The 18,145-nt window shown below is 36.6% G+C and overlaps 1 protein-coding gene across 1 annotated transcript in view; it reads right to left on the bottom strand.

Moving 5' to 3' along the window:
- Positions 1-18,145, bottom strand: part of CHSY3 (chondroitin sulfate synthase 3) — a 281,364-nt gene that overhangs the window by 47,012 nt on the left and 216,207 nt on the right. The window lies entirely within an intron of this gene.

Below are 18,145 nucleotides of genomic sequence, written 5' to 3'. Positions count from 1 at the left end.
TTATGAGTGACAAAGATGTAAAGTTATCATACATACTCTAATCTGGAGCTCACATAGACTTCATGTCCGGCTAAAGTGTGACAGAGCCCACACTGCTTGCTCTGAACTTCTGAACTTCATATGATGGGAAAAATAATCACCTGCTGTAATTTCTACTTCTCTCTTCAAGGTTCATTCCAATGTGTCTTGCTAAACGGACCTCCTTGGGCCAATCAATTTCTACCCTTGGCTGAATTGATGTTTTAGATGATGTTTCAGTCAATGATGGACTGCATATATGGTCAGTGGTCTGGTAAAATTATGATGCAGCTGAAACATTTTTATTGCCTAGTGATATAATTGTTGTAATGTTGTAGGGCAACAAATTAACTTTTCTATGTTTAGATACTTTCCATTGTCTTACTGTTGCCTAGAGTATTCAGTACAGTAACTTGCTATACAGGTGTATAACCCTAGGAGCAATAGGCTATACCATATAGCCTATGTGTGTAGTAGGTTGTAACATCTATATTTGCATAAATACACTCTATGATAACCACACAATGATGAATTCACCAAAAATGCATTTCTCAGAACATATTCTCAGAATGATGCATTCACTTAAGGGACACATGACTATATTATTTTTAATAGTCTCATCATTGCTCTACTTTAACAAAAGGGATTTGGGTCCAACCTACTGGAACAGTATGAGCTCTTCAGTTAATATATCCTTATCTCATAATTTATCACCACTTTAGCAATCTTTTGCTGATTGCTAAATCAGATTAAGGGTTTATTCTCTATGTGGCCTCTATTATCTTTATATTATCCTTGCCAATTCCCAGCCTCATTTTAGCTCTTGAGCCAATACTGCTTCTGGGCATAAAGAATGAAATGTATTCTAGGCTAAAAATTCAGCCTTCTTGGCTGTCTGCCATTCTTTTAGTATCAGCTTTCTGTCTAACCTTCTTGCCTGTAGCCCACCCCCTGCCATTTAACTGGCTTCAGTTTCACATTTCCCACCTAGCTGGTTGGCCTCTGAGTTCCCTACATCTAAGCCATGCCCATCACCAGAACCATGTGGCCCTGTGGTCCTTCCAGGCTTGCTCCACCGGCATTCTGGACAAAGCCTGCCTACACTGTATGACCTACCTTGCTGACAGCCTATGCCTACCTCAGGTCACAGCCTGCCCTTAGATGCCTGAGGAGATGTGTCCTTGGTTGGCTAGATGTTGTCCTGGCTCCTGGTGCTGGCTCAGCCCTCGAATGGCTTCCTTAGCCCAGCTGTGCCTCTTTTGCTCCACACTTCTGCCCAAGGAGCTTCTATTCTTAAACAACATCTGTAGCAGGGATTGGTAAGCAAGAGTTACAAAATTGCTATGTCTGTCCTACAGAAATATTTTTCTTGAATTTTTATTTTTTTTGTATTTTGTATTTGTATTTTTTGGCTAGCACAATATTAACACACAGAGTTTCTCTCTCTCTCTCCTCTTTTCCTTCCTTCTTTATTTCAATTGGCTACCAAATTTACAAATCAAAAAATTTCACATTAAAAAACCAAAAAAACAAAAACAGACTTCCAGCTGGCTTGAAGGTAGAAGTTGTAACAATGTTGGGTCCACATTGCCATATGGCAACATTCTGGACTCTTTAGATTGGGTATAAACTCTCTCCAGACGTTACAGTTGCTACTGTAAACAACTGTCTTCCTTCTCACACTGTAGCCAAATTTCCAGGATCTTGATCATCATGTTTGTCCTGTTGCCTTTTTCATAGAGAATATTTAAGAGAAAAATACTTAAATTTTATATCTAAGACTTAAGTTAATATATCCTTTTACTGTTGACTCTAATAAAAGTAGGAAAACAAATAGTTGACCTAGATACATGTTAATAAATAAATGAGAGTATATGTTTTAATGAAAGAGAAGACTATTCTTAGATGTTTAATGTGCAACATTTCTGACATACCCTCAATTAAATTCACACATTTATATTATGCCCATTGTCATTTAAGCTTTTAACCAATATATATAATATAGTGCTTCAGGGAAAAAGGATCAGGATGGCAAAATGATTGAAAACCAAGAAGATATACTGAAAATATTTGATTATTTAGTTAGAAAAGAGAAAACTTAGAAGGTCATAATAATCTTCACATACCAGATGAGCTGTCAGAAAAAAAGTGAACATGTTCTGTGTGGTTCCACAGGACTGATAAAGGAAAAGAGTTGTAGGAAGATGTATTTTGGTTGTATTAAATAGCATGGAAAACGACAGGATACAAGATCTTCATTCCCGGAGATGTGCAAACAGAACCTACAAAACATCTAGGAAATCTAATTTTCTTTCATCCCTATTATGTCTCATTTTTAAATAGTAGAAGACAATATATTGAGAGGAGTGATTTTTTTATTCTTAGTTCTCTCTGAAGACTAGAGATTTATATGTAAGGGAAAATACAGAAAGAACAAAGGTAGGAAACAGTTTTGAACATCTGATATTGTTTGGAGCCAGTGGAGACAAGAAACCCCTAACAATTTTGAAGGCACATGAGGCCTTTTAAGTCTTATTAAGCTTTGAGAACCTGAGATTAAAATAGGGAAGAAGTAAACAGACTCACTTATTGGTGATGATCTGGTTCTTGGGTTGGGTGGTGAATTCAATAACATTTATTATATGCTTTATATTTTAAATAAATCTTTATATTTTACCCACCAGGAATACTGGTGCATAAAATAACACAAAAATTAAAAAATCAAAAATTTTGTAGCTCAAGTGTTACAAAGCATGAGATTCTGATTCAAATCTACTGGTAGTTAAAATCTCTACTTCATAGGATTTTCTTCTTGTTGAATGACTCAGGAGTGAATAAAGTCCTGTCTTTTTAATTTCTAGAGAAATCTTAAACTATTATTTTCTTTCCATTATTCCTGCCAGTGCTTAGGTCTGTATCTCATCAGCTCATGCCTGGACTATTTCAGTAGCTTTTGAAATGGGTCCACTCTCTTCTTTCTCAACTCCATCTGCTGTGCAGCTGCCAGAGTTAAAATTCACTTATATCACTCCCTGCCTCAAAACTTCAGTTACTCAAAGCTCCTCGGTATCAGCCTTCATGACTGTCCCTTAGGTTTCTTTGCAACCATCCATGCACAGTACACCCCAGTTTTACCAAACTACTTACAGTTTCCCAAATACATTATGCTGATTTTTGCCTTGGAGTGACTTATTCCTTCTTCCTGGACCTTTTCCCACTTCTCTACCTCTGGCAACCACTCCACTTCTCTAGCTGGCTTAATATCTTCCCGTATTAAAATTAAAATCAAGCATTACCTCCTTGGTGAAGCCTTTCTCACTCTGACTCCTATTTAGCTATGGTAGATAACCTCTTCTGGATTTCCACTGTATCCAGTGTACACCTTAATTATTCAACACTTTGTCTTAAACACTTTGCTTGTTTCCTTTAACAGCTTTAACGAACACAAGGGTCTGGGACTTTTCTTAGTGAATTTTAAACACATGGCAGAATGCCTAGGAAATGAAGGGCCTTCAATAAATATTTGGAAAAACAAAAGGAAAATTAACATTCTTAATTTTGGTTTATTGGTTATATACAGTCTCTAAACAATTATATACACAAAATAATAATGGATTTTACTTATTTCTTTTGAGACTGAAGATTAGTGAGGGTAGCAAAACAATCTTCTACCTCTTTTACCTTTATTAGGAAATATATAATCAAGACGTGGTCCCCACTGAGACACACTGAGTTATTTCCAGAGGTATGAGTCATGAGTTCAACATGACTGGTAAAGCCTGAAAGCTTTCTCAACATTATTTCAGTGAGTTTTGACATGCAGGGAAGCCCATTCATTGTGATATGGAGAGGCAGAGAAAAATGATGGTAACAAAGAACAAAGGAAATTGAGTTTGAGACTGTGAGAAGTAATGAAGGAACATGACTGGTGTGGGCTTTAAAGTTAAATTAAACAAATGAAAATATAAGAGAAAGGAATTAAAATTTTATTTCCAACAGTTAAAATGCTTCCCAAGTCTGATTTTCTAAGGATAAAGCTCAATATCTTTTCAGTGACTCCACTTGGCAGTCCTTAAAATAATGAGGTAAATGAGGTAAATCTCTATTTGTTAGTGTACAGTAAGTTTAAAGAGATGTGATTGAGTGAAAGAAAACTAAAGTACAGCACAGGGTGTGTGTGTGTGTATATATATATACACACTTATTAAACTTATACATATTATATACACAGACATGCATATATGTTTGTGTGTATATACATATATGTATGTATGTATGTATACACACATATATTTAATATACCTTCATATACAGCCATAAAGAAGGGACCACACATATACAACTGTATGTATGTTTAAAAATATAGACACGTATATATGTGTGTGTATATCTGTATCTATACTACTATATCTATATCTACACTATAGGTACACAAGGTATTCAAAGTATATGGGTACCCTGTGTACCTATATTCAAATAATATGTCTGGAAAGATAAGATTCACAAATGGGTGACTGGGGAGTGAGCTTTAAGATTCTGATATTGGAGAAAAATACACTTCTTGTTGTTTACCTTTTTGTAGCTTGTCAATTTTAGACATATGAAGCATAAAAATTGGGGGGGGGTGGGAAGTAAAACGTGAGAGTGCAAGTAAATAAAACCAGAGATGATGGTGCAATTTAACTATTAATTTTATTTTTAAAAATTCTGTGCTTCAGTTTTCTTTGCCATCTAAACACTTTGTGTGTAGAAAAATGATGCAAACACAAAACAAAACTACATTAAAAAATCGAAACCTTCTATCTCAAAATCTTAAATAATCAGTGTAGCAGTAACAACAGTAATTACTAATTTCAAGATGATCAATGGTTTTTAGGAATAGCATATTTAAACCAAACTAAGTCTCTCCTCTCAAGAGATAAAGTCCCTGCTCAGGAGAGTAAATGTGTTCAACATATGCATATGGAATGCTATATAAGATCATGATAAGATATTACAATTGGTGAATGTCACAGGATTCAGAATAATGCTACATGTTTTTGATTATTACCTGCCATTGTCAAAGAAATGATCCTAAACTTTTTTTGTGTGTTACCAAAATATCTAACTTTTATAATATATTTTGATGTCTAAGGCTCCTCTTCTAAAGTTTTAAAATGTATGACCTTTCAAATGGAAACCAAAAGTAGAATGAATCACATTGTTCAACCATTTGCAAAAAAATCACCACACATACCAGTGTAGTAATAACTTGAAGATTAGAAGCATGGACTGCATGCAGAATCAGACAAACCTGGGTTTGAATCCAAATCTGCCATTTACAAACTCTGTGACCCTGAGAAAGCAACATCACTTCTGTAAGCCTCATTGTCCCCTTAAATAACAAGGCAAACATATCTCACCAAGTTGCTTAAAAAATTAGTGGAAAAATGTAAATAATACGTTAAGTCAAGTCAAGAAAATACAATTAATATTATAGTAACAATACTTAATAACTGTTGTTAGAATAATCTGGTATAGTTTTTATGAAATAACTGAAAATAAAAAATTAGAGTTAAGCAACATGAGGAAAGTGGGTATCATAATAAAGGGAATGTATGTTTGGGAGCAAACATAAACCAGCTTTCTTTGCTGCTCTCCCTCTTAGGTTGACAGCCCTTTTTTTTTTTTTTTTTAAGACGGAGTCTCACACTGTCGCCCAGGCTGGAGTGCAGTGGTGTGATCTTGGCTCACTGCAACCTCCGCCTCCTGGGTTCAAGCAATTCTCGTGCCTCAGCCTCCCAAGTAGCTGGGATTACAGATGCATGGCACCACACCCAGCTAATTTTTGTATATTTAGTATAGATGGGGTTTTACCATGTTGGCCAGGCTTGTCTTGAACTCCTGATCTCAAGTGATACACCTGCCTTAGCCTCCCAAAGTGCTGGGATTACAGGTGTGAGCCACCACGCCAGGCCTTACCTTGTAAACTTATCTTGATGCTTAACCTCTTTTGAAAATCAGCTTTTAGGGACATAAAAAAGATTGTAATGGTTCACTAATTTCAAGATTATGAAAGCTAAAAGTATAAATTATGCATCCCACATGGCTACCCGGTAGTCATGAGTATCTATGCACAACAAGGGGTCAATTCCAAGTCTGACTAGGAGAAGAAAAAAATGCATTACAAGTAATCCACACAATTGTCTCATAGATGACTGAGAATGTAATGGAAACAATGTCATTAAAATTTTCTGCCTCTTGCCCTTCTCATGGTGCTGAGACTCTGAGTCCTTTTTATGTCTATGATGGAGAACTTTTTGTAAATTAGTACACAACCTTTTACATAAACATCTCAGGACACATCTCTCCAGCATGCCCACCCATATTACACAGATTTCCAACGAGGCATGGCATTTCTTATGCTCCTATAGTATAATAGTATAATAAATAAATACTTTCTGAATGAATTATGCCTACCGAAGAGGCTTAGAAAATATTAACTATTGCTTTTATGATGTCTTTGGTGAAAGATTACAGAAGTCTGATTGTGAGGCCAGTGTTAGGGTACTTCAGGGTTTCTCAACATTGGTACTATTGACGTTTGGGGTGGAAAATTATTTGTTGTGTGTGTGTGAAGATAAACATCCTGGTTATTGCAAGATGTTTGGCAGCATTTCTGGCTTCTACTGACTAGGTGTCCCCCAATTATGACAATAATAAATATCTCTAGACATTGCTAAATATCTCTAGACATTGCTAAGTATCTCCTGGGTGGGAGACAAAATTGCCCTCTGTTGAGAACCACTGGGCTATCTGTATCAATCAAGTCATTCTTGCTACCCTAATCAGATCCAGTTGCTAAAACAGAGAGAGGATACTGTTAGAAAGCAGAAGGTCTAACTACTTATATCAACTGAGATTTTGTCACTGTGGCTTAAGGTACCAAGAATAATGTGTGATTCTATAATAACTTAGCCCATCATATTACATTGCAATAATTTGTTATTGTGGTTTTTGTTATACTTATTATTTCGTCTTGTTCCAGACTTTATGCTCTCTGAGGTCCGTGATCACGTTTAACTTGTTCAGTTCGGCATCTCCAGTTCCTACGGTAGTTTTAGTTTCATGATAAATCACTTAGTATTTATTGAATTTATGAATGCACCAGGAATAACCATGCTTTTTCAGAGATTATCTCTGATCTTGAAGAGAGCTTAAAGTTGAAAATGGAAAGCTGATTCACTCAAGTATTTCTTAAATGCTTGCTATGAGACACTCTGGGTTTACAAGAGTAAATATGTCTATGCCTCTATGGAGCTTACATTCTGGTGTAAGTCAAAAGGGAAAAGAGTATATTAGTTAACAGTAAGTTCAAAATGGGCTAAATGGTAGGAAGGAAATTAATTGAATAATGCTGTAAGAATAGTCACATAGGGCTTGCTTTAAATAAGGTGGCCTTTGGGTGGAGGGAGGCACTGAGAGTAGGGAATCACAGTTTAGGTAAGACCTTAAAGATAAGGAGGCACTCTCTATGATACAATTTAGAAGTGTTCTCTGGGTTCTCTGGGACCAGTATGTGCAGTCCACAAGAAGAGGAGAGTTTGCTTCTCACATACACACATTGTTCCAGGCTCTGGGGCACAGTAGTGAAACAAGTAGACAACATCCTTATTATTATGAAGCTTACATTCTAGTGGATATCATGAGGTTGAACGGGTGGGTTGGCAATGACCAACTCTATAGGGCCTTTGAACTGCAACCTGTGATAGTTTACCATACAGGCTCTGAGAGCAACTACCTGGGTTTTAATCTTGGAGTCAGTAGTTATTGCCTGGATTAACTTGGACAGGTTTCCTGCATTTTCTGTGCCTCAGTTTCCTTGTCTATTCAATGACTATATTAGTAGTATTTACCATATAGGATGGTAGGATTAAATAAATAGATACAAATATTGATTATTAACTTTAGGCTTGGTAATAATGCTAAGTTTAAGTGAAAATGTAAGGCATTTCAAGGTTTTAAGCAGACGAGTGGTATGATCTGATTTACAATTTTAGAAGAGCTCTATTCCTTCTATATGGAAAGTTGAGTGGAAACAGCTGAGAGAGTCAGGAGGCTACTGCAGAAGGCCCAAGTAAGAGGCAACAGTGGTGTCTAGACAGAAAAGGCTTTTTAGCCTTTTAGATACTTTAGGGGAAATTGAGTGTGAAAAGTGAGAGAAAGAGAAGAATCCAAGAACACACTGTAGTATCCAACTTGACTCATTCAATGATTTCCTAAGGTGGAGAAGACTCTGAAGAAACAAAACTGGGCAGATATTCTAGAATGTAATATTAACTGTTTTAGTTCAGTCCTTTCTGGGAATATGTGAGTAGATGATGAGTAAGCACTGGGCTATACAAGTGGTGAGAGTAAATGATATTCCTTAGGAAGATGTGTGGAGATAAAAAGGAATAGAGATGAAAAGCAAGCTCTGAGAAGCACCCTTAGTAATGGATCAGGGAATCCTGAGGTTATGGAGAATCATACCCAGATAGAATCATGAAAACAGAACCTGTCTGTGAGACTGACATAGGGAAAGCAGGAAACATGATACAGGGAATGTATCATTTCTTACAAACAATTTCTGCTACAAGTGGTTCACAGAAGTACTTATTAAAAGAAGATGAACACCTCTGTGGAGGTTTGTGGACCTGAGGGAGTAAAGGCAGTATGGAACATGAAAGGAAGGACAAAGAGAAAAGGGAACAGAATTATGATGACTGCAGAACCAGCTACAACAGCTCAGGCTATCTGGAGAAGAGACTGATGTCTATGATCAAGTGAAGTGCAGGAAGTAATGCTGACAGTGAACATCAACAGTTGGGGCATCTTCTGTAAGTCTTGGTCAAAGACTAGGAGAAGTTTTAGACTCCCAAGAAGGAGATGTGCCTGGAGGAAGGGCTCCTGCAAACCTAATTCTGGCAGATGAAAAGGAATGGGTTAGTGAAGTAATAAGAACCTGAAGATAAAATGTCTGTGGCATCTTAGAGATTGTGAAAGCTAGGGAAGGAACCTGAGATCAGAATTCCAGATATACACCATAGATTTAGGTATATGGATTTCAAAATGATTACAAGGCAAGAAATTCTAGGAGAGGATGGTTCAGAAAAGTTTGGAAGTCAGAAATGCATAAACTATAAAAAATCTTGCCTTAATTGTGTGTACATCTGATGTCAGGGAAGAAAAATAGGAGAGAGAGAAAGAGAACTTAAGGGGGAATATTTACTGACAGTAGTACCTTTAAAAATTAAATCATGCAAATTAAAAATATATATTTGGCCATTTGTCTATAAACTCTGACATCCTAATAGAATAAACAGTTTACAAAAGCTAGATTAGATTTAAGATAGTTACATTCATCTGTTTCTAGTTCCCTATCAAATTTCCTTGGCATAAAAATTTGTGAAATTTAGTTATTTTAAATAATTGTAACGATATTTTCCTATCAAAAGCAAATTTCATTTTACTTAAGATTCAGAGGAAAAGTATGTCAAATGTTACATTTTATGAATACTAGTTTATATGTATACAGTGCTTGACGGCTTTTAGAGAACTTTCATGTGCTTTCTTTCGTTGGGTCCTTATGGTCACTCAGGCAATGTGGTTTCATCCATATTTTACTGATAAGGAGAATGAGACTTCAAGTCTGCAGCTTCCTACAAGAACACACAACTAGTAACGGGCAGTGCGAGAGCCAGAATTAGAGCTTCTGACAGATGGTCCATTGTTCTTTCCATTACAATGTTTTTATGACAAAATTTAAAATTATTTAATATTCATTTTCTAAATTGCTATGTATATTCATATTATTGTGTCTCTAAAGTAGGATAAAGGCCTAAAATTTTTATTAGTTTTATAAATAGCACAGTATAATCACATAAGGGAAAATTACCTGTCTTGCTACTTAGAAAGCTAAACAGGATAATAAATGTCTTGTGTGTTATAAATTAATTTGTGCCATATGAAGAGGAAGTATTTCCAACAAAGCTAAGTGATCCAGTTGCTCACCTAAAAGTTTGCACCTTACATATGTGCAACTAGTGGCATATCATGAGTAGAGATTCTGGCACATCATGTTACCACCATGGCACATCATGAGTAGAGATCTTTGTGAAACCAATCCTTTTAGAGCAATTCCACATTTTGGAGTGGCCAAATGTTGCTCATTAGATGGAAATGAGACCTTCCATCTAAGCTAAATTGATGATGCTATCTTGTATTAATGTTATATTTTGGGCATACTAAGTAATGGAGAATAATACAACAAAGACTTGTACACCATCCACAAATTGGTGCTGATTATCTTGAGGAAACTTGGCACATAGGACTTTCTGTGTCCACCCTAGCTTCTATGTGCATCAGTAGAATTGAGCAGATAAATGTTTGCCTGAGCACATTTCCTACTGTATTGGCTAACTACAATAGCCATAACATTGAGCATTCTCTATGCAGACCTGTTGAAAAAAAGGAAAAAAAAAACTCACATTTTTGTCAACATACACATGCCCATGATCTTACTTTGATGAGAAATAAAGTTCATTACAGAAATATTTTAACCCACTTTATAAAGGTATTATTGACATGTAAATAGCTGTCCATATTTAATGTATACAATTCCATGAGTTTGGGAATAAGTCTACACCTGTTAAACCATCCCCACCACCACAGACTTATACAAGGCCACAGACATATGTATGACCTCCCCAAATTTCCTACCATTCCTTTTATTATCATTTTTTGTGTTAAGAACACTTACTATAAGATGTACTCTTAGCAATTTCAGGTATGCAACATAGTATTATTAGCTATAGGCACTAAGCTGCATAAAGGATCTCCACTTATCTTGCATAATAAAGTTTATGTTGTTTGACCAGCATCTCCCCATTTCCCTCTCCCCTCAGCCTCTGGTAATTATCATTCTACTTGCTCCTATATTATTTAACTTAGATTCTACATATAAGTGGGATCACTAGGTGTTTATTTTTTGTGTCTGGCTTATTTCACTTAGCATAATGTCCTCCAAGTCCATCCATGTTAGCACAAATGGCAGGACTTCCTTATTTTTTAAGGCTGTATACTATTCATTATTTACACATACACACATACATCATAACATGTATATATGCGTAGATGTGCACGCCTGAGCATGTGAGCGCACACACACACACACACACCACATTTTCTTCTTCCACATCTTGGCTACTAAAAATATTTTTTAATCTTGTTCATCTCTTGAGAGAATTTTTGAAGGAGATATATTTGTTTTTCTCTATGAGATTTTGCTATTTTCATTACTCAGTATGTGTTCATTGTTAGAAATGAAAAGATTTTCTTGGAACAAGCACAAAACATTACTTTTTGTATTAAAATATCCATAAATATAAAGTTGGGATATGTTTCCTTCAAACTTTGTGAATAAATTAAAGTTGCAAATTGTCAGTGAAGCAGTAATAATTTAGGTACATACTTCCTTACTTGGTTGATAAGGTGCTGAAACTGTACCTTGCTGCTATATTTTAAAGCATATATTTATAGAATTGAGAACTCTAATAGTGCATAATCATAATAAAGCATCCCACACTCTAAAATAATATTCTTTAGAATAGAACAAAACCTTGTTAATTCATCTTCATGGAGAAAAAGCACCAGAAACAGGTTTTAATCCTTAAGAAGCTGATGGTATGATAGCAGTTTCAACATCAGGAATTTCTGATTGACCTAAGTTTGAGTTCTTATCACTTTTGTGACTGTTTAGTTTTCCTAATTTATGACTTAACAATGGTCTAAGTGACATGAAAATAAAATAAAACAAAGTGCCTTTATCCATATATTTACAGCAAATGACTGCTATCAGATCATAACTGAGAGCAAGATATGTTCTAGAACGTTTATGGTATTATTAAAGAGAAATTAGGGTTTAGCAGAAACAACATGGGCTTAGAGTCAGACAGACCCAGGATGCAACCCAGAATCTACATTTACTAACTAGGCCAGTGTCTTAGCCTCTCTCCTTTCCTTTTTCTTCAGATTTTACAGGAGGATATGCTTCTTCACTTGCAGGTTGTTTTAATGCTTAGAAATAATGTGGGGAAGTGTCTGGCACAGAGCATGGCATGAAATAGGGGCTTAATTTGGAAATATTATTGGTATAATTACTCACAGATTGAGATTGAGAAAGAAAGGCTAAGTCTATGATGATTGGCTCAAGAGAAAAATGTGGCATGATCTACACTAACTCATGTTACGGCATTTTTGTCCATTACAGTATATTGATAATATACACTTGGAAAACAAAGCTGCTGTTTGATTCAGATTAGATTCCCAATGGTGTCCACATATGTATCAGAGGAAAATAGATACAGCCTTTCCCAGGAGATGCCAATATCTTTCATGTCTCTGAAAGATGTTTCACTTGGTGCAAAGCCAAAAAGCATTAGCATAGCCACACAGGCCATGAGCACCAGAAACTCAGCAAGGCCCTTGCCTGCATCTGTTCAGAGTCAGACAGAGGTGGCTCATTAATGGGGTATGAACCAAAGGAAAGAAAAACAATGACAATGTGACCATAAAGTCTGGGTTTATGCTTTTCATTCTTGGATAATTATAGAGGTGCCTCTTTTATTCTTAAAGTGTCTTGGTTTATATGATATTATATAGTCATGCTACCACTAAATTATGTGACAGAAAAGCTCCAAAAATGAAATGAGAATGATTTGACCATTCAAGTTTTAGTCTACTAGAGAAAAACATAAAATTATAAGATCAACATGCATTTTTCAGTTTATAGACTGAGCAAGGTCTCTCTGTTTCTGTCTCTCTCTTTTTTCTTTCTCTCTCTCTCTTTCTCTCTCTGTTGCTTCTTCTCATTCTTGCTCTCTCTACCATAACAAAATTTCAAGCCAATCTTATCAATGCAGAGAAAAAAAGACAAATGGACACTATTCTTACCAAGAAGTTCCACCTAATACCATGAGTATAATTATGTCTTTATTTATTCAGAGTTGGTTAACTGAATGACTGTAAACACAAGCCCATCATATTGCACAAAGATTTGGAAGCAGAATAGTAAGATTATCTAATGTTACAGCCTAAGACCTACCTTTTTTTTTTTTTAACTCAGCCTATGTAAGCAATAATCATTGGTCTTTTTTCCTTAGGTAAGGTTAATAAGCCCATCAGAGGCCATTCGGCAGGAAATCAATACACACATACTTATCAAGTACCGATCATGTGTTAGGGACTCCATATTGATAAGAAAACTCTCCCGGGGCAGACATGAAATAGGTACTCATGCAACCTCAAAATGTGATTATTAATTAGAATAGCATTCATCAAGGAGCAATAAAAAAGTATATAAAAAGGCATTGCAAAAACCATATCCTAGGTATTATTATAATGACCAATACCAGGTATGTCAAGCAAGTATGTAAAGGAAACACTCAATTGAGAGCTGGGAAGCTACATTTCATTTAAAAGGTCTAATGAACTGTGACCATTTTATTATGGAGTGGAAAGGATGGCACTCCTGAGACCAGTTTGCACAATCATAAGAGATGGAGTCATAAAATACAAAATTCAGGCTTGTTATCCAAGGAAATCTTAGGAGCCATTCTTATGAGAGCAGCTTTCTGGGATCACTTACCTCTTTTGCTTTCGGTTTTGCCACCATCAAGTCAACAGATGTACAGGCAGACAAACCTGTTTCCAAGTGATCATCACAGTCATGTATAGATTTGGGTTCAGAATAGGGATCAAGAGACTAAATTTTGACTCCGTTATTCTTATGTTAATTAGGTATTAACTTGGAGTTCATCATTATCTCTATGCTGAAATTTTATCATGTATAGCTCAGCATTTCATTTCCAACCCTTACTCTTGTTCTCCAGTGATGAGTTGAAAAGGAAGAAAACTGCAGTATAACTAATATTAAATCCATCTATCTATCTATCTATCTATCTATCTATCTATCTATCTATCTATCTGAGACAGGATCTCACTCTGTTCCCCAGGCTGGAGTGCAATGGCATGATCACAGCTCGCTGCAGCCTCAATTTCTTGAACTCAAGCAATTCTCCCACCTCAGTCTCCTGAGTGGCTGGGACTACAGGTGTATAGCACCATGCCCAGCTGATTTGTTTAATTTTTGGAGAGATGAGGACTCAATCTGTCCAATCTTAAGTGATAACAACAGGATGTGAGCCATGGTTGCAGGACAGTGTCTTAAGGGCCAAAATAGCTCCACATTCTCTAAGCCCACCTTGTCCTGTGAGATTCAACTTGCATTTTCTGTCTTCCTTCTGTAATCTCTGCAGGAGTTCGAGAACTCCCGAGCTCAAGCAATTCTCCCCCATCGGCCTCTCAAAGGCTTGGGATTACAGGCATGAGCCATCATACCCGGCCAATACATTTAGTTTTTAACAAGCATTTTCTCTGCTAGAATTTTTACTGGCATTGAGAGCAAAATACGAGAGGTGCCTTAAGAATAAGGAGAGAGAAATCACACTTGGAGCCAAATTTGAAGAGCTGCATTTTTTTTAACTCTTTTTTTATTATTATACTTTCAGTTCTGGGGTACATGTGCAAAACATGCAATTTTACATAGGAATACATGTGCCATGGTTAAGGAATAAAAGTTCACTATGTGCTGGGAGCAGTGGCTCACGCCTGTAATCCCATCACTTTGGGAGGCCAAGGTGGGTGGACTGCCTGAGCTGGGGAGTTCAAAATCAGCCTTGGGCAACATGGCGAAACACCGTCTCTAATAAAAATACAAAAAATTAACCAAGTGTGGTGGTGGGCGCCTGTAATCTCAGCTACTCGGGATGCTGAAGCAGGAGAATTGCTTGAACTGAGGAGGTGGAGGTTGCAGTGAGCTGAGATCACGCCATTGCACTCCAGCCTGGGCAACAGAGTGAGACTCTGTCTCAGAAAAAAAAAAAAGTTCGCTCTGTATGTTTTTGGTATTTGTACTGAAGTGCAGATAAATTTGCAAGATGCAAAAATAGTTTGCCCTATTTTACAGACAACATTATGAAAATAACTACTGTTGATTCATTCTCAGAAGAATAGCTGAAGAAGATTCAGGGGCAGAGATTACAGAAGGAAGACAGACAATGCAAGTTGAAGCTCACAGGACAAGGTGGGCTTAGAGAATGTGGAGCTATTTTGGCCCTTAAGATACTGTCCTGCAACCACGGCTCACATCCTGTTGTTATCACTTAAGAGCTATCCAAAAAATTCTGTTTTCTATTTTATCATTTAACTTTTCTTAATCCTATATTATATAGTCAATTTTATGCTTTTCCTCCATTGCTCTTAGAACTGTTTACTTCTTTTTTTTTTTTTTTTTGAGATGGAGTCTCGCTCTGTCACCCAGGCTGGAGTGCAATGGCGTGATCTCAGCTCACGCACAAATGCACAAAAGAAACAGAGTAAGAGCAGAAGCTGATGTGGTCTAACACAGGAGTCCTCAAACCCTAGGCCACAGACTGGAAGGTGTGTTGGGAACCTGGCCGCACAGCAGGAAGTGAGCAGCAGGTGAGCATTACAACCTGAGCTCTGCCTCCTGTCAGATCAGCAGTGACATCAAATTATCATAGGAGAAGGAATGCTATTGTGAACTGTGCATGCAAGGGATCTAGGTTGTGTGCTCCTTATGAGGATCTAATGCTTGAGGTGGAATAGTTTCATCCTGAAACCATCTCCCCTACTGGTCCATGGAAAGACTGTCTTCTATAAAACTGGGCCCTGGTGCCAAAAAGGTTGGTGACTGACATTCTAACAGGCTTATTTGAAAAATCAGCATATTCATTAGATTGAAAATGGTGAATTTAAAACATACTCTCTTTCTGAAACAGTCTCCCTATTTGGGGCTCAATAGAAATGTTTCCAAATTACTATAGTTTTATTTTTTACATAGTGGCAACTATATAAAATTAATCTCTTATTTTATAAATATCCGATGGAAATGTTTTTAACTAACGGCTCTATTTAACTTGCGTTTTTTTTTTTCTTGCACCTTATGGAGGCAGGGGTCATACCTCCTAATTCAAGAAATGGCCAATAGGATGAATTCTAAAATATTTGTTTCAAGAATATAAAATGTAAAGATGAGAAATACCTAGTATCACTAAAACTTTGCCATATGGTCAATTAACATCATCTCTCTGGACAAATGAAGTGAGAGCAAACAGACCCCAGAAATGGACTCCCTATTTTAGTCATTTTCTCACGTTATACATAGCTTCTAATATGTGTTGTTATGAAAGAACATTTATAAATGAAACGAAGAAAAACACACTTAGGCTTTAACAAGCTTATTCCTGGCTGACGATAAGATTTTCTTTTTTAATTGTTAAATATTTAGGCAAACCAAAATATTTACGTTTACCTGGAAAAAACAAAAACCGCTTTCATTTTGGAAATGCCATAAGCAACACTACCCTTATCCTAACAGCACAAAACCACTGGCTGTTGCGCATCCCTGACTATGGGACTGTCTGAGCACCTCCCTTCCAAAGTGATACAAACACTTTCTTCAAGACGGTGTTGTTAGAAAGCTGAGTGCCGCCTTTGTGCTACTTGCCACAGGCTGTTAGAGGACAAAAATGTGTACTTATTTTTCTTTTATTTTCCTTTCCAGAAAGGCATCAAAAGAAAGCCTAAGTGTGAAATAATACTCATCATTAAGAAGTAAAGAGCCACACAAATCAACAGTTTGGCTTAGATTAGATTAATCTCTTATTTTGCCCAAATATTATCTTAAAGTCTGAAAAAATGTCTAATTCAACTAAGAAGAAATTTACTCTAATAATTACATAAAGACAGGAAAACAACAAATATAGGAACAAATTGAAGAATGTCTAAATCTGCTGTTATCACAGGCTGATTTTCTACATGTATGCATGTATGTATGTATATATGTATGTATTTGTTGAGCTATTATATCAATTGTTTACTTATTAATTCACGTATTCATGTATATTCTGGCAAGTCACAGATATTACTGACTTATAGACTAACAAATGGAGCATGGGGTCACCTAATTCAGTGTACTCACTCATATTGCCTCGGGTAGGGCCTTTACACAAAGTAAGCACTCAATAAATAGATGCTGGATTGGTGAACTGTGCAGCTGAGGGTGCTGAGCCCAGACGGACATGTCCAGGATCACTCAGCCATGAATCAGGAGGGCCAGTCTCTGGTGGTCAGCCCATTACAGGTTCTATTATGCCCAGCCTCATCCTCCTTAGCAGCCTCACTTTCCTATTTCTGAAAAAAAGATAAGCAATTTGGAGACATACCTGGCTCAATAAAGCAATAATGTGCTTGCCCTCATTGTTTTTCTATCACCAATGATGAAGGATACACTTTTTGTTTTTGTTTTTTAAGGGAAAACATTGAAATGAATGGTTTCAAGTATACTAAACAATATTGCTGCCCTAAATTACCCCCCAAATTACATAAATCTCAGAGTACACAAATATTATAGAGTAGTTATTTAATATGTGATGTGCCCCAAGTATCTATGTTTCTGTGCTACTGTGGAGGTCATGCTTTATTATTAGAGCTACAAGGAAGCTCCAGGAGAAGTGCAGGAAGCTCCTTTAATAGATTTATACTTTGGCCCTGAATTTTAAAAATGTTTACCTATGGAAAAATACAATTCACAACTCTTCAACATTTTACCTTTACTTGGCATCATTTCTCTAAATACATTAGAAAAATGGATTTCTAGGTCTCTAGTGTGTATGAAATACAGCTTTATCCTTCTTTCTCATGCTTCCATTTACCCATCCAGTCAGCATTTATTCATGCAGCCCCTATTATATGCTAAGAACACGATTAGATTTTAGAACCTGGATATTAAAAGTATGGATCAGCAGCATCGGTACCCAGAATCATTGAATCAGAACCTACATTTTAACAAGACTCCCCCACTGACTCATATGCACATTAAAGTTGGGGAACCACTATAAAGACACAGCCCTACCCTTGAGATTTACAGTCTATCACAGGAAACAGTCAGGGCCACAGCCAGCCCAAACGGAACAGTAGGGCACACATTGAAAAGATGCCGATCCCCAGATGGAGGAAGCCCTGT

The sequence above is a fragment of the Pan paniscus genome, chromosome 4, assembly GCF_029289425.2.
Source record: "Pan paniscus chromosome 4, NHGRI_mPanPan1-v2.0_pri, whole genome shotgun sequence".
In the NCBI taxonomy this organism is placed as follows: Eukaryota; Metazoa; Chordata; class Mammalia; order Primates; family Hominidae; genus Pan; species Pan paniscus.
The sequence above is the reverse complement of the archived record's forward strand: the minus strand, read 5'-3'. Positions and strand labels throughout refer to the sequence as shown.